Source organism: Mauremys reevesii, unplaced genomic scaffold (assembly GCF_016161935.1).
Source record: "Mauremys reevesii isolate NIE-2019 unplaced genomic scaffold, ASM1616193v1 Contig41, whole genome shotgun sequence".
Taxonomy (NCBI): Eukaryota; Metazoa; Chordata; order Testudines; family Geoemydidae; genus Mauremys; species Mauremys reevesii.
This window is the reverse complement of record NW_024100853.1, coordinates 304567-322565: the sequence shown is the minus strand read 5'-3', so window position 1 is coordinate 322565 and position 17999 is coordinate 304567. Positions and strand designations below refer to the sequence as shown.

The window sequence follows — 17999 nt, the reverse complement described above, 5'->3', positions numbered from 1 at the left end:
GAACTGTAACCCTATCTGTGGTATGCTGGTGCAAAATCATTTTTTTAAACTCTGACCATACAACCAATTTTTGGCCTGGGGTCAGTCCACATGGAATCAATTGCAAAAACTGCAAGATCGGGGCCTTATCTTGTATCACAGCTATAGGTCTTGTGACAGGGTCGGGCCAGAGGGCTACAGGAGAGTGATCCTATTGGGATTCAGGAAGTGGGGAGCCCACTGCTAAAAGATCCCCCCAGCCTTAAAGGGGGGATCAACAAGACCTGGAAACCAAGTGGTTTCAGGGGACAACTAATGAAATAACAGGGACAGACATGCTGTCAAAGGCTCAAACGAAGGGAACCAGATGGGGACACCGAGCAGAGAACCCCGGACAGCGCCCACTGCTCCTCGAAGGCATGAAGGGAGTCAGTGGACGCGTCCCAGAGGATTTCTGCCCGGTTGCGTGAATGGATGGAGGACCGGAAAGAGGCCCCACAGTTACAGGAGACTCCATCGGCCAACCTCCTCTCCCTGGTTTTATAGATGGCCATTTTAGCCAGGGCCAGGAGGAGGTTGACCAGGAGGTCCCGTGACTTTGTGAGGCCACCGATAGGCAGTGCATAAATAAGGAAATGAGGGGGAAAGTGCAGCCAGAAATGCAACAGGATATCTGTGAGGAGACAGAATAGAGGCTGCAGCTTGGCGTACTCCAGGTAAACGTGCACCAGAGTCTCCCTCACGCAGCAGAAAGGGCAGGTGTCCAGGATGGGGCTGAACTGCACCAATTACATGCTCGTGCTCAGACCCCTGTGAAGAAGCGACCAACTGACATCCCCGGCGGGCCTTGGGAGCAGGGTGGAGTATAGGCTGGCCCACCGGGGCTCCTCACCCTCTAGAGGTGGCAGGAGGTCCCTCCACTTTGTGTCAGGGTGGGACGCAAAGGTGAGGAAGTGCAGAGTGTGGAGCACGAGCGCGTATAGATGTTTCCTTGGCGTGGTCTGGAAATGAACCGGCTTTAAGTCGTGCAGATGGCTTATGATGAAGGGGCACGGAGGCCGGTTGGGTCCATGGGGCAGGGGCCCGCTACAGGAGAATGAGAGAAGGCAGATATATTAGCCCCCGATTAAGCAGGTCCCTTTTCCCTGGGTAAGATAACAGGGGCAGTTCCAGAAAAATCAGGAATTTGCTGGAACCAATGAAGGCAGGCAGGCTAATTAGGACACCTGGTTTAAAAAGGACCTCACTTCAGTCAGTGAAGGGTGCGCAAAGTGCTGAGAGTGAGAGGGCCTGCGGCTGGAGAACTGAGGAGTACAAACGCTATCTGGCATCACGAGGAAGGTCCTGTAGTGAGGATAAAGAAGATGTTGGGAGGAGGCTATGGGGAAGTAGCCCAGGGAGTTGTAGCTGTCACACAGGTGTTACACGTAACACTGTAGACAGCTGCGATCCACAGGGCCCTGGGCTGAAACCCAGAGTAGAGGGAGGGCCTGGGTTCCCCTCATTCCCCTCCCTCCTACTGGATATAAGAGGAGTTGACTTGGACTGTGGGTCCCACCAGAGGCGAAGATCCCTGGCCTGTCTCCCTGGCCCACTAGGTGGGTCAGCAGAGACTGTGGGGATTGTTCTCCTTCCTTTTCCCCATGCTGGCAAGTGATGTGGTTAGCTGAGTGAATGGCAGGTTTGAGCCATAAAACTGGCCAAACTGAGGGCTGCCCTGAATATCTGAGGTGAGCAAATCCGCCAATAAGTGCAGGACCCACCAAGGCAGAGGAGGAACTTTGTCACAGTCTTTTAAGATGCTCCAAAAAAGGACAGCCAGAATAAGACAGTATCGAAACACAACTTCTGGTGGAAATACAGTATTCTCCAACATAGAGCTTGCAGAGTTCCCCTGGGAGTCAGTAAGGCATAAATGGCACCAGTTCTTACTGATTTCCAGTTTAAATTATTAATTATTCCAGTTCCTTTGACTGGTTTGCTAGTAAAGCCTGTTCTGCTCTGCACAGCTTCTGTGTTAAGCTCACTGGAGTTGTTTTCCAAACGGTGTTTCACTGCTATTGCCTATGAGGAAAACACATCACATTGTATTTGTAGTTATATTGAATCTATTTTAAAAAATTAAAAATTCCTGATGTCCCTTTAAATGATGAGCTCCAGAGATACCTTAGAAAACAAAGCCAAAAGAATAAGCTACGTTCTGCTTCCTCCTACAGAAAGAGAAGTTTGGAGTAACTGTTGACTTCTGTGTTGTATAACTAAGAGCAGAATTTGGTCCTAAACCTTGAAACTCAGCATGATGGCTTTAAAAAAGTGCAATTAAAAATAGCCCAAATATCTGAAAAATCCATCCTCCTTTCACTGTCCAGTCCTGGGTTCTAGATTCTGTATCATACCAAAACCAGAACAAGTTAAGGTAACACAAATCTTTAACTCAAGACTGGGCAAAGTTATGAAAAATATTTTCAGGCACATTTTCAAGTATATAGTTGTAATGTATAAATATAGTCATAATTTAAGCAATAGTCATAGTACAGTCTGGTAATCATTGGGAATCCTAACCAGTGCTTTCTTTTAAGCTCAATCATAAGGGCAGCAGATTTAACACTTGCTCTCCATTTTTTTTAACATAACATATTTTGTCAAAGCGAGCACCTATTGGGTTTAGAAGATCCTTCCCCATTCCCACTCAGTCCTCAGCTGCTCATTTGAGAGGTAACATTTAGGTGTTGGACTGACGATCAGCTATCACCAAATATGCCATTGAACAGCCAACAAACAGAAAGGATCAATACCAAACTAGACTCAATTCGGTACAATCCAAATACCAAGAGATTGACAAATTACTCTACCTTCTCCACTTACTATATACTCAAGGAATAGGTTACATGTTGTGAAAAACCAGTATTTGTACATCTTAATTCCCCATATTTATGGACCAACAAAGACATTCAGCTTGCACCTCTGTCTCCATAACCACATTCTTCAGGGGCAATGGAAATTAGTGTCGTGCTATCCTCTATCTTAAATTTATCACCTGACTTTATATCGCAAGGATAGGCAACTTATGGCATGTGTGCCACAGACGGCACAAGAGCTGATTTTCAGTGGCACTCACACTGCCTGGGTCCTGGCCACTGGTCCAGAGGCCTCTGCATTTTAATTTAATTTTAAATGAAGCTTCTTAAACATTTTAAAAACCTTTTTTATTTTACATACACCAAGAGTTTAGTTATATATTATAGACTTATAGAAAGAGACCTTCTAAAAACGTTAAATTGTATTACTGGCACGAAACCTTAAATTAGAGTGAATAAATGAAGACTCGGCACACCACTTCTGAAAGGTTGCCGACCCCTGTTATGTCGCTATCTAAACCAGGAAGTTAACAAGATCATAACTGTACCACCACCAAATTCTAACTGGTTTTCAACCTTTTTAACCTGTTTTATATCAGTCATAATAGCTCCATAGTACTCCAAATTAAAAAGGAAGTAAAAAATGAGAATGAAATAACCTAGTTCCATTCTAGAAAGGAGTAGGCTTTTCTGGATAAAAACCTATAGATGTCCAAGTTTGAGTATGAATCGAGTGTTTCAAGAGTAAACCTGGAAAGAAGAGTATGTGTAGAGAAAATACTAACCACCTCTGTAGAAAAGGTTTGATTAATGTGCTCACACAGCTAGGATGACACATAGCTATGCCGGACAGCTATCGTGGACAAATTTAGAACCTCTGTATGAAGTCAGTGTAGACCATGTCTATCATAAATAAAAAAGCAGTTTTCTATTAGAGAGTGGGGGTAGAAAAGAAGCAGTGCTCATATCAGAACAAGGCTAAAGGCATTACCCCCAGACTGCCTTTGGGCCATTCTGCTACCTCAGTTTACCTTTAATCTTGCATCAAACCAGATATCACATGTGGTGATTTTACAGTAGTGCTCTCTTCCAGGTTGGTTTATTATCATAACACAAGACTCAAACATACCCTTAACCAGCCTCAATTATTCTTTTCCGCATATAATGCCTCAAGTTTTTCCAGGTCTTGATCAGAGCAGGCCCATCCTTGTAGTCCCACCCCTCTCCTAGCTGGGACTTCTGCATCCTGCAAGTCCATCAATGGAGGCTTATCCCTGCACAGTTTCCAGTTCCTTGTAATTCTCTTCCCCCAAAAGGCTTCTGCCTTGGAGTTCTGGAAAATTGTCACCTGTCCTCTTCACAGGCTCTCTGCCTGGGCACTAACGAGAGAGAGTCTCTCTCTGAACTTTTGGGGCAGGGGGGGGTCTCTCTCTCTTGAATGACCACAGGCTGCCCTTTTACCTGCCAGCAGGCCCGGTTTAGATGCATGCTTCTGTCACACGACCCTTGTATTTATTCCCATCATACAGGGAGATGGGCTAAACCTGACAAAAGGTGCAGCTGTGCCCCAGTCTTTTAATGGACCAGCTCACCCTGTGACAGAAACATACTGCAGCTTGCTCTGACCTGTGATATATTTAGTTGCACTTAAATATTAGTCATGTATAGATCTTCAAACACAATAAAGAGGACAGTTAAATTTTACATAAAATAAAAACTCAGCATCACCACTTCCATTTGAATAGTTCAGATATTAAAAATCCTACTTTGTTGAGTTCTGCTTGTAGAGCATCGTTGGCTTGCTGCAAGTCCTGGTTTATCTGGTCGCACAGCAGATCCCCTGTCAGTAAGTCATGTAGCTGATGAAACACTTCTTAGAAATGTAGAAGACTGGGGGGGAGAGGGGTAGGAGAGAGAAACACACTCTAGTTACATGTTTCTTCTCAAGTTACTATAACTATTAACACTGGAAAACGCAGGGGAGGGGCTGTAATTACTAATTACACTAAAGCGCTCTCTGACAGAAGCAAAAAGAGTTTAAAACCCATTTTTAAGTAAAGCATAAATTCTGTTATGGCCACTAATGGCCATGACTCACTTTGGCCAATCAGAGTAGCCTACTTCATCTGCTACACCAAGACAGGTGGATCAAAAAAATACTAGCAAATAATGGAAGTAGATCTCCAGAACAACATCGAGCATTACAACTAAGCAACCAGACTAATCCCCAATAATCATGATCCTTTGGGGTGCGGGGAATTCCCTTCTTTGCTATGATTACATGTTTAGCTTATTGCTGTCAAAATGTTTTTCATGAGGAAAATGCCTTAGTTATTTTCAATTTGACTTAACACATGACTGGGCAGCAACAGAAGTTTGGTAGAGGGGCATTGACTCCTCCCGCCTCAGGTCTGGGGGAGCAGAACTTCACTAATGCACACCTCCTAAGATCCTTAGGAATCTAGCCCATCTCCTGCAACCATTAGGAGATGCAAAGTAGATATCCATCTGGGTATAATTCATTTTTGAGGCTTCTTCCAGGCCCCACGGTCCTTATGGTTGGGGCTCTACATGAATTTGAGAGGGGATTTATATGAGGGAATAGGGCTATGAGGGGCACGGGACTTTTAGTCGGGGGTGTTGGGATTGGTAAGGAAAAGAGAGGGCTGAGTGGGGGAGCAGAAAGCAGAGGAAGATAGGGAGGGAAAGCACTAGTGGCGTCTCCTGGCAACAAACCTCTCTGCCAAACTTCTCTTGGCAGCAGCTGCAGGACTCCCCTCTAACAAATCATAGCAGGTTTGTCAGCTGGAGAAGGTAGTGAAGTGCTAGTGCTTCCCCTCAGCTTTCTCCTAAGCACCCTCCTATCCTCCAGCAAGACACCTGCTCCATCCCATGTCCTCAAGCACCCCCACAGCCTGTTCCCACTCTCATTGCCAGCCAGAGACCCATCCTATGAAGTCCCCACCCTCTTGGATCCCAGTGATCCATTTCCCCAAATCATTATGTCTCCCCACCCCCTTATTATATTCAGCCTCTCTGCCCTCAGACCCTTTCCAAAGGCCCACTCCTACCCTGGGTTGGCTTGCCAGGAGCAGAAGAATGCAGGCGGGGAGGGTCAAACTCAGGAAGAAGTGAGCAAATTATTAGCAAAATGTTCAAACTTTTTTCTGATTTTATTTTTGTCATCAAACTATAAATTAGAGGTGAACAAATTGGTAGCCTGCCTGCCCAGCCTACCTTGAAGAAATACGGATTCACTTCCTCTTACCAAGTTATAACCACCAGACTACTATTATCACCAGCTAGGGAACATGGCTTTAGTCAACTTAATTCGTGGTAGGCCAGTAAATTGTTTCACTAACAAATACAGATCCATTCAAGGAACTGAGAGGGCGTGGGACCAGCAGGGCCCCATGTACCGGCGCATAAGCACAGGGCTCCAGAGGTTGCCAAAGCCGGCCCTGAGGGTACCATTACGGGGAAAAAATTCTGACAGCGTGCATGTGGGCGCGCACACATCAAATATGGAATCATCAGCGTTTTTTCTTCTACATGGACAAATACTCAATGAACAACTTTTGCTCCAAATTCCTAAGTGGCCCCCTCAAGGATTGAACTCACAACCCTAGATTTAGCAGGCCAATGCTCAAACCACTGAGCTACACCTCTTCTACTACCAGAACACCTTGTTCACTCTAGTAATAGCAGTCTGGAGGCAACTTTAAACTTGTGAAAAAATGGGTCTCGTCTTACCTTTTCCTTTTCTTTTCTTTTCTGTTCTAAGGACCGACGATTATTTTCGACAAATTGTCTCTGATGACTCAGTAGGTCGTCCATTTTTTGCTCCAACATGTCACGCTATACAAAGTTTAATCATAAATCACAGTGATGCAAGGGTAATATTTATTATTTGTACTACAATAGCAATCCTGCCCCCGCAATCAGGATTGAAATCCCACTTTAGTAGGCAGTGTTTAAAAAAAAAACAACAACAAAAAACGACATACATACGAGGAAGTCATGGTCTCTGCCCCAAAACTGCTTACAGTGTTCCATGACTTAGTGAACACTCACACAGGTATCCCATACCAAACTGAGAACAGATTACACTTGGCTAGAAGACAAGTGTCTGCTAAAGTTTTAATAAGTGTTTAGGCACAGGAGATAAATTCAATGCAACTTTAAATTTACAGAGAATCGGCACATTGATTGATCAGAAAAAAATTACTGAACTATTTTGAACATATTTACTAATATAATCTGCAATTCAATCGGATTTCAAACTCATGTAAAGAAACTAGACTATAATAAGAAAAGCTCTCAACAGTCACATCTAGAGGTTATGGTGACAGAGCTATGCCGGTAACTCGGGTACTTTACAAGTAGCATCATTGTGACATCAGAAGCAGCAACCAATCAATCTTTCCTCTGCACTTTGCTATCAGTCAGTGAAGGGGAGAGGGCCTAGTCACAGGTCAAAAGTTCTCATTGTTAAATTACTTGAACATCTGTATACAAACATGGTAATAACCCTGGATTGACTCATTGTCCCTGGCCTCAACCTACTCCCAGCCAAGACCTTCTCTCAATGGGGTCCTCACAGAGGTAGCAAAGAACCGCCATTACCGTACCTCTCCAGAGGCAAATTCTTAACCCCCATTCATATGATGGTATAATATTCAGCATCCCGTATATAGGATGTAGGAAGCAGCAGAATTGTCTAACAAGCAGCAGCATTTTCTAACATTCTTAAGTAGGCAGCAGAATGTGCATGCATAGATAAAATCCCTGACAGCAAAGAGTAGGTGACAACCATCACACTTACAGAAGACATATGTGGTGGTGCCTTTCCCCACGGCAACATAACTTCTTTAATCTAAGTGTGTATGGAGGGGCAGAAAGGGGATGGGAAAAGAGTTAAGCTAAAGAGAAATATGAAGAATCGTGGAATCCATGACTTGCATGAGGTACAATGTTCTACCCAATGCACACGGAAATTGTAGAGCTGCAACAATTGGCAGAGGCCAAAACATTCAGCTGGACTAACTTCCACATGTTAAATAGGGTGAAAAGCCAATGATTTTCAAAGAAGGAGACAGTGGTGCTGTTAAAACGTCTTTTTATGACACTTTCAAATGGCTTTAGGATATATAAAATATCTGTGTTTCTTAGATATTTGTTATCGTTATTCACTCTACCGCAATAACAATACTGCATTGCTGGCTGCCTCATTAGAGAGCTGGCCTGCTATTTGTTCAGTCTATCAGAGCAACTTATCCATAAAGGAAAACTTTTCAAGGTGCAGATCTTCCCCACAGCACACACCCACGTAACTGGTATTAAAAAAAAAAATTAAAAAAAATGAAAAGGTAGGGGAAAAAAGGAACCAATCACTAATCCCAAAAGTCATAGAGCAGCAGATGTTCCACTAGTTTCCATGGTTCTCCTGCTACGTTGTCCAGTATATCAATGCAGTGGCTGACCCACTAAACCAAACAACCACTTCATGCAGTGGCAAGGAAGCTCCTGCAGAGAAAGGAAGTGCTGTGCAGGCTGCTGAAATCTTGCCCACCCTATCCCATATAGCAAAGTGTAGGCCTCTTCATGGATATGGAAAGATGGGGCCAAATAAGGATTTGCCTCTTAATGAAAGGCTGGGTTTGACTGGCTTTATTTCTTTACTCTTATCAGTGTACACCTCTTTGGCATCTGTTTTAGCTAGCAAAAAAAAATCCATTTTATATGATTAACACACGTTTGCTCCACTAATGCAAATTATTTCAACGTTTCAATTATATCAGTACTATAGCCACAGAAATTTCTTGGCTTCCTTGCACTGAATAGAAGAGGGCCTTTTCCCCCTTGATTCTTCTGCAGGAAAACAGAGAGGTCTTGGAAGGACCCAAGATCTTGCATTCTGAGCACTTTAAAACTCTTCAGTAAGGTGTGTGAATTCTTTCCTGTCATGGAAGGGATCCAGAGGTACCACCCGAATTTAGAGGGTCCAAAGGATAGAGAAAAAATCTGTCCTGGATCATGCAGGTCTGTGACTCTAAGTGGACAGCACTGTTCTCTTTTCTTGTTTATGTACCAGCCTCACAGACTGCAATACAGTTCTACTAATAGGCTTTATTAACTTCTGCCTGTGCTGGTGCTGCATAAGCAAAAGTATGAGATGTTTTAGCTCATATAAAGCTATTTAAATCTTTTAAGGGCATAGGGAAATGGTGGACTTAAATATACAGTAGAACCTCAGAGTTACCAACTCGGGAATGGACGTTGTTCGTAACTCTGAACAAAACATGATGGTTGTTCTTTCAAAAGTTTACAACTGAACATTGTCTTAACATAGCTTTCCAACTTAACTATGCAGAAGAAAAATGCTGCTTTCCCTTCATTTTTTAGTAATTTAACACAGTACAGTGCTGTATTTGCCTTTTTTTGCGGGGGTGGGGGTGGGGTAGAAGGGATGTGTCTCTGCTGCTGCCTAATTATGTTCTTCCGGTTCAAAACGAGATTTGTGTGGTTGACTGATCAGTTTGTATCTCTGGTGTTTGTAACTCTAAAGCTAACTGTAAATTATGGAGCCACCATTAGCAAGCACATACATAGTTAAGCTTTGTTGGAGAACTGTGTAATGAATTGTGTTAGTGAAATGTGTACTAAGTAATGTTAGAGAAATTATTATATACAGTTCTGGAAGAAAATAGGAATGTTTGCTTTTTGTATGTAGTTCTGCTGCCTGAGATTGTCAGATTTTGCTGAAACAGTCTGTAAATCAGAAAATTGGTTTTTGTGTCTCATCTATACAGTTCTTGACCAAGCAGATAGCAGGGTAGAGAAGAGAGCTGTTAGCTTTCAGTAAGTCAGGTACAATCCCTCATCCCCCCACCCATCCATTCAATCAGCTAACAAGTTTTTTTTTTAATCACAATATTAACAAAATTCACTGCTTGTTCTCTCACCTTATTCTTGGCTTTGATTATTTCAATGACAGAAGACCCCAAACTCTTCATATATTCCATAGTTACTAAAAACCTCTCAACAGTCACCTCTAGAGGTTATGGTGACAGAGCTATGCCAGTTAGTCAGGTGATTTACAAATAGCATCATTGTGACATCAGAAGTACCAACCAATCAATCTTTCCTGTGCAATTTGCTCAGTAACTCAGGTGATTCATAAGTAGCATCATTGTGACATCAGAAGTGGCAACCAATCAATCTTTCCTCTGCACTTTGCTATCAGTCAGTGAAGTGGAGAGGGCCTATTCACAGGTCAAAAGTTCTCATTGTTAAATTACTTGAACATTTGTATACAAACATGGTAATAACCCTGGATTGACTCAATGTCCCTGGCCTCAACCTACTCCCAGCCAAGACCTTCTCTCAATGGGGTCCTCACAGAGGTAGCAAACAACCGCCATTACCGTACCTCTCCAGAGGAAAATTCTTAACCCCCATTCACATGATGGTATAACCTTCAGCATCCTGTATATAGGATGAAGAAAGCAGCAGAATTTTCTAACAAGCAGCAAAATTGTACAAGTCAGGTACAATCCCTCATCCCCCACCTGCCTATTCAACCAGCTAACAAGTAAAAACTCAAGGCCACAGAAACAGATGAGTACGAAGAATAAAAATTGCAGTTGTAATATAAGTACAACTGCATGCAGCCAGGGAGCATGACAGCAAGGAATAGCTGCGATGGGAACTACACAGATATAAGTAAGTTTTAGCAGGATAAGCAAAAAATGTATTAATCTGGGTTAGTTATTGTGATTTATGCAGGCAAATCTTTTAATCAGGGCCGGCTCAAAACCCCAGCACACCACGCACGCGCATGGGGCGGCATTTTCCCAGGAGGGCGGCAGGCGGGTCCGGCGGACCTTCCGCAGTCATGCCTGCGGGAGGTCAACCGGGTCCGCCGGAACAGCAGACCTCCCACAGGCATGACTGCGGAGGGTCTGCTGGTCCTGCGGCTCCGGTGGACCTCCCGCAGGCATGACTGCGGAGGGTCTGCTGGTTCCGCGGCTCGGGTAGACCTCCCGCAGGCATGACTGCGGAAGCTCCACTGGAGCTGCGAGTCCAGTGCACCCTCCGCAGGCACGTCCCCCGGAGCCACGGGACCAGCGCCCGGCAGCGCGCCCCCTGCGGCATGCCGCCCTGCTTGGGGCGGCCGGATTACTAGAGCCGCCCCTGCTTTTAATTAGGGGGTTAGAGTAGAATATATATGGATAAAGACACAGATGAGGTAGCTTCCTCTACTGAGTCTGCGCAAAGTTACAGAACAGAGGATTAAAAAATAGATGATTGACATAATAGTGGAGAAGAGACAGAGGAAAAATAGCCAAGCATAGCAGAGATTTGAGAAGAGTCACCCTGTCCCCAAGAAAGATAACTTGAGCACTTCCTTGTCTTGCCTTATCTTTTTTTGCATGTTTATGTAATTCATACGTGACAGTAGCATTGTCTAAAAACATATATAATAAAGGCTAAAATAAATTGTTTAAGCCTAAATTGAAGTGGATTTGGTTTTCACCCAACAGGTTGACGTTTGCATTTAAAGTGGAACTAAAAATCCCGGTTTCACAGTATAATAAATGAATCTACTTTCCAAGTTCAGCAGAGTTACACTTTAGATTACATTAATTTTTTGCATAAAATAGTTTCTTACTTTGCCAGAGACATTTTTTTTTTAAAAATCACAATATTAATAAAATTCACTGCTTGTTCTCTCACCTTATTCTTGGCTTTGATTATTTCAATGACAGAAGACCCCAAACTCTTCATATATTCCCTAGTTACTAAAAAGCTCTCAACAGTCCCAACAGAGGTGATGGTGACAGAGCTATACCAGTAACTCAGGTGATTTACAAGTAGCATCATTGTGACATCAGAAGAACCAACCAATCAAACTTTCCTGTGCAATTTGCTCAGTAACTCAGGTGATTCATAAGTAGCATCATTGTGACATCAGAAGTAGCAACCAATCAATCTTTCCTCTGCACTTTGCTATCAGTCAGTGAAGTGGAGAGGGCCTATTCACAGGTCAAAAGTTCTCATTGTTAACTTACTTGAACATCTGTATACAAACATGGTAATAACCCTGGATTGACTCATTGTCCCTGGCCTCAACCTACACCCAGCCAAGACCTTCTCTCAATGGGGTCCTTACAGAGGCAGCAAAGAACAGCCATTACCGTACCTCTGCAGAGGCAAATTCTTAACCCCCATTCATATGATGGTATAATCTTCAGCATCCTGTATATAGGATGTAGGAAGCAGCAGAATTTTCTAACAAGCAGCAGCATTTTCTAATATTCTTAAGTAGGCAGCAGAATGTGCATGCATAGATAAAATCCCTGACTGCAAAGAGTAGGTGACAACCATCACACTTACAGAAGACATATGTGGTGGTGCCTTTCCCACAGCAACATAACTTCTTTAATCTAAGTGTGTATGGAGGGGCAGAAAGGGGATGGGAAAAGAGTTAAGCTAAAGAGAAATATGAAGAATCGTGGAATCCATGACTTGCATGAGTTATAATGTTCTACCCAATACACACGTAAACTGTGGAGCTGCAGCAATTGGCAGAGGCCAAAACATTCAGCTGGACTAACTTCCCCATGTTCTCAGGCATTCCTGCACCCCTCAGAGTTTCTCCACTAATCTCAACTCAGAGTGCCTGCAAAGTTCAGTAGCTCCACCAGAACCTCCAGTTCTCCTGGTAACCACAGAACCTGAGGGACCCCTATCATACTTCTAAGTACTACAATGTTCCCCGTTTCTTAGCTCCCCTATTGTTCTCTGCATAACACCGGGAGCTCTCTGCCAGCTTTCTTTCTTTGCATGGGAAAGATTTCAAAATGTCTTAAAGAAATTATCAAGAAAATCCCCAGGCAGAAACCAAACCAAACAAATCATTAAACTCTGTGAGTAAAGTTGACAGTACATGTAAGTTTGGTTTTTTTTTAAATTCGTAATGCTGCAGTTATGAAAAAGGGAGGAGGAGCCAAGGCAACCTCAGAGTCTGCCCAGCAACCAATAGGGAGTGGAGATGCCCCTCCCAGGGGGTTGAGGAGAGGGAGAAGCCATTTTGAGGGGAGGCTGGAGCCAGCCAGGAAAAAAGGCCAAACAGGCTTTGAGGGGAGCTGGTGAGTCCCAGGCCTGCAAGCAGGGTTCCCCCTGAGAACTGGCCTCTAGGGACCTGACACCAGATTCCCCAGCTGGGTTTTCCTTCCTCACGGATGATTCCCAATTGTTATGTTTGCTGAGAAATTTCCCGAGCCAGGCTGGGTTCGCCTCCAGCTCCCCTGGTGAGACCAGTCCCCACATGGTCAGCGCTGTTAGTCCAGGGCTGATTCCTGCCTGAGGAGGATCCCTGCCAGTGGACAGCAGCCCCTGAAATCGTCCAGCGTCATCCTCAACCCTGAAGATCATTTGTGGAGTTCGTGAGTGCCTTGTCTTTAGTTAGTTAGTCAGGGAATTTGTTTTGGGAACCCTCTACTCCCTGAACTGTGTCCTCAAGCCAGGGAGTGAGGGTTTGAGGATTTTATAATTTACCGCTTATTACACCTGTGGAGGGATTCACCACCTCCTCCCACTTGTGAGTCTTTTGGGCTGTACTGAACCCAGTCAGCCGCACTGCTACACCTCTGCAGAGAATTGTATCGGTCATCAAGGGCCCCAGCAAAGTACGCGTACCAACAGGACACTAGTTTTGCATTTGTTACATCCAGACACGGGTATTTTAAGTGTGGGCACCGGTGACCCTAAAAATAGTGTTTCCCCTGTTATGTTGTATTGTTGCCTGTTTAATATAATTGTTGTGTTGAATATATTTTTATGTGTTGTGTTATTTCTTGGAAGTCTCCAACTATCTGGCAAATAAGTGGGGATCCTCTGTAGTTAGAATTTTCCGCCCAAGCTGCCCTGGTGACTCTGCCAGGAAGGAGCGAGGGGGGTGGAGGCACCGCCAACTAATTTCATAACCAAAAAAGATTCACCCTACTGAGTGGGTGGCAGGATCCAAAAGAACCCAGACCTGTCCATCAGAACCTGTAAGTAGATTGCCAGTAAAGGAGGTAATCAGGTGGAGAGGGGCGCTACACAAATAAAATGAAGCACTAGAAACCAAGGTAATTCAGAGTTAAGATCAAAATAAAAGACAGCCCAACATTTGAAAACATTTGGCTATACCTGGAACCAGCTAGAGCGAATGGCCCAGGATAGAAAACCCTGGAGATCTGTGGTTGGCGGCCCATACCCCGGTTGGGGTGACGGGCATGAATGATGAATGAATAACATTTGAAAAGTAGGCAAGATCAGGGCCGGCTCCAGGCAGCAGGTGCCTGGGCAGCCAATGAAGAGAGGGGTGGCACGTGCAGCAGTTCGGCGGCAATTCGGCAGTGGGGCCGTCACTCCCTCTTGGAGCGAAAGACCTGCTGCCGAATTGCCGCCATAGAAGAAGCGGCGGTAGAGCTGCCACCAATCGCGAACGCGGCTTCTTTTTATTATTATTTTTTGCTGCTTGGGGCGGCAAAAATTCTAGAGCCGGCCTTGGTTCAGATGCAAGTCTGTGACAACTGTCAGTAGGAACACAGCATGTGTCCAAAAGACACTTTGTCCGGACATAAGATAAGCATAAGTTGGGTCTGCATAAAAGCTTGGAGTTCTCCATCCTTCTCTTTGAGGAGATCTTAGTCTGGAATCATCTCTGGACTCTTCCGTGCCCTGTACCTTTTTCACAGAAAGCTTCTTGTCCGACATGCCAGATTTTGAAAGAGGATGTTGCTGATGAGGCCCAAGAAGCGAGGGACCCAGTACTAGCACTCTAAGGAGCAGAGAAGGCATTTACAGGATGGGTATCTGACCCAGGGCCTGAAGCTACTCTCATTGCTTTACCCATTAAGTACATCTGGAGCAGGGCTTCTCTAGATTTGCAGGTCCTGCAAGTGAAGGGCTTGCAAATATGTATTTTGTTTGGGGGAATGTTCCCGGAAAATGCCAAACATTACAGGGTATAGTGCCCGTGTTTGATGGGCAGTATGTAAATCCAGGGGACTTAAAAGAAGCCATCCTGACACCAGAAAGAAATAGCTATTCTGGTTAAAAAACCAAAAGCTATCTCTATCTACACGCTGCACAGATTTAAAAAGAGCCAGGTATTTTGTTAGCACTGCTCACTGCCCATGTTCATCTCAAAGCCAGGAGGCATGAGAGGAACTGAGTGGTGGCTGGCCTGCTCCACCCTTTTATGCCCTCGGTGCAGGATATGAGGATGCTCAAGGTGCATGAGACTCTGAACATGGGTGAGTGGGGTACATTGCACACCGTCAGCAAACTGTGGAAATGGATAACCACTCGAAGGGAAAAAAGTTGCAAAGGGATAGCAGTGGTCTGTTCATTAAACCAATAATACACTGGCTTTTACAAATTGTCCTGGAGCCAGTACAAAAAGCCCTTGATCAAAACACCAGTTCAGTATGGAGATCTTATCTCGCAAACTCTTATGTGAAGGACTTGAAAACGGCACATTTTCCAGGAAGAAAGATTAGAGGCTAGAGTCACTGAAAAGGCAGAGTTGAGGTGGTTTGAGAGCCTGAATTATACATTTCCAAATTGATAAATGTTGGGTTGCAATTTACGTTTAACTTAACTTTGAATTTCCCGTATTTTTAATACTTGTTATTTTTAATTACTACAAATGTATTGTAAGGCACTCTCATCCTTGACTCGAGTTTACCCAAGTATTGAGCCTGCGATAGTTTAGAATCCAAGTAACTTTCCCCTGAATTTATGGCAGTTTAGGCTGAAAATATTAAACTATATGACAGTGTCCCTTTAAGGTCACAATTGGCCACCAGGTGTCAATCTTCCTCTATGGAATATTATTGGTAGGGGCCTACGGTCCATTTTGGTCAATTTTACGGTCATAGGCTTTTAAAAACCATAAATGTCATGATTTCAGCTATTTAAATCTGAAATGTCACAGTGTTGTAATTGTAGGGGTCCTGATCCAAAAAGGTATTGTGTGTGTGGGCGGGGGGGTGTCACAAAGTTACTGTGGAGGGGTGGGGGGTTGTGGTGCTGCTACCCTTACCACTGTGCTGCTGGTGTTGACGGCACCGCCTTTAAGCTGGGAGGCCGGAGAGTGGCAGCTGCTAGCTGGAAGGCCAGCTCTGAAGGCAGCACAGAAGTAAGGACCCTCAATTTGAGAAACACTGGTCTCCCCCATGAAATCTGTATAGAATAGGATAAAAGTACACAAAAGACCAGATTTCATGGTCCGTTTGGACAGAAGCCGTGGCCCCGCGCCTGCTGGGGATAGAGAACTCCAGGGCTGTGGGCGCCGGTGCTCTCTGTCCCCGGTAGGCACGGGGCCGCTTCTCTCCCCTGCTCAGGCACTAGGCACTAGGGGCACTAGGCACTAGGCAGAGCACATCAATGAACCGCATTGGGGACCACTGACTTAAACTGACCAGCTTGAAACCCCGCTATACCGCGACCCTGCATTTATCGCCATGGAATTTTTTGGACCCCAAACATCGCGTTATAACGGGGTTTCACTGTACTTACAGTATTAGTACTTTAAAGCAGCCTACACATTCTAATTAGACACTTGATAAGATGCAAATTAGAAAAAAACTATTTAAAAACTGCTTATCAGGTTAACTATGTAGCAATATAAAAACATTTTAAAAATCTATTATCAAATTGGAAAAATTGAAAGGCCTTTAAAAGTCTGGTTGGCACAATTTATATTTATTTTTTGAACTTGGATAGTGGCTGTAGATCAGTTTCACTTTGTTTTTTACTAGCTTCATTTTCTGATTCTTATGCATTGGCACAACACTGCAGTGTTTAGGCCACAAATTTTGCAGAGGTTCTTTGTCTGGGGTTCTCAAACTGGGGGTTGCAACCCCTTAGGGGGTCGTGAGGCTATGATGTGGGGGAGTCTCAAGCTGTCAGCCTTCACCGCAAACCCTGCTTTGCCTCCAGCATTTATAATGGTGTTAAATATATTTTAAAGTGTTTTTAATTTATACGGGGGTGGGGGACTTGCCTTGTGAAAGGGGTCACCAGTACCAAAGCTTGAGAATCACTGCTCTTTGTTTATAAGAACTACCTCCACTGGAATTTTCTAAAACATTATTAAAACATTTCTATTTGGTCTTAAGTTTTGAAAAAGCTGCTTCTGAAGAAAAGCTATTAGAAACCTATATTTGGGGCCAAATTTAACCCAATAGTGTTCATTTAACTTATTCAATGCATGTCTCCCTTTTTGGAAGGGGCCTTTTGTAAATATCATATAGGGTCTTTTTTTTCACATCACTAAAACCACTTATCTAAAAATCAAAACTGTTTTTTTCATGATACACGTGTGTGTGTTTGGGGAGGCTCAGAATCTATAGTTTCTTTTCCACAGACTTCAATGGAATTTTGCACATGAAGAACAGTAGTAATCAATTTCAGATTATTAGCATGTGAAATGAATGATCTGATCATTCTTTTATGAGGACCTATTCCACTAGTACTCTATCTGCGAACAAACAGATGGCAGCCAATGGCAGTTGAGAATTTTCCTTTTTTCGGTCACTGACCCTTCTCCCTGCCCCATCCCCTTCCTTCCCCCCCCAACACCCCCCCAAAAAACGCAGACAAACTAACAAACCAACCAACCAACCAACCAACCAACCCTTCAGGCTTCCAAAGCTGAAACTTCATCTTAGGTTTGCAATTAACGTTACAATGTGACCGTGCACATAAACTAAGCCTTGAATGAAAACTCTTCCCATTTAAACTAACAGTAAGCAAAGGGTGAGTGTTTGAATTGAGATAACTGTCCTGCAGAACAGCATTACCATTTAAAAAATCATCTTTTTCAAAGACCACTTGCCAATGATTTTGGCTTAATTGGATTAAAGCAGAAATCTAAGAAAGGAGACCCATCCATTCACTGAAAAAAAAATGGAGGATACAGACACTGTCCCAAACTCTTCCAACAAGGTAACAAAATTTACTGACAGAAAATCTGAAGACCAAAGACAGAATGGCAGAGCAGAAGACATGAAATGGCCTTAAGTCACCTGTCACCTTATCTGCTGAAGATAAGGTTCTTCCTATAGTGTTTATTAAATGTTTACAAAGACTTCCAAGTGG

General features: G+C 43.9%; 1 long non-coding RNA gene across 1 annotated transcript; it reads right to left on the bottom strand.

Annotated features, from left to right (window-relative positions):
* Positions 1 to 4606: 4606 nt before the first annotated feature.
* LOC120394192 lies at positions 4607 to 11634 on the bottom strand. Its single transcript, XR_005592206.1, has 3 exons — positions 11577 to 11634; positions 6591 to 6695; positions 4607 to 4727 (listed from the first exon to the last, which is right to left on the bottom strand). It is a non-coding gene; the product is annotated as an uncharacterized LOC120394192 (long non-coding RNA).
* Between the last annotated feature and the right edge of the window lie 6365 nt (positions 11635 to 17999).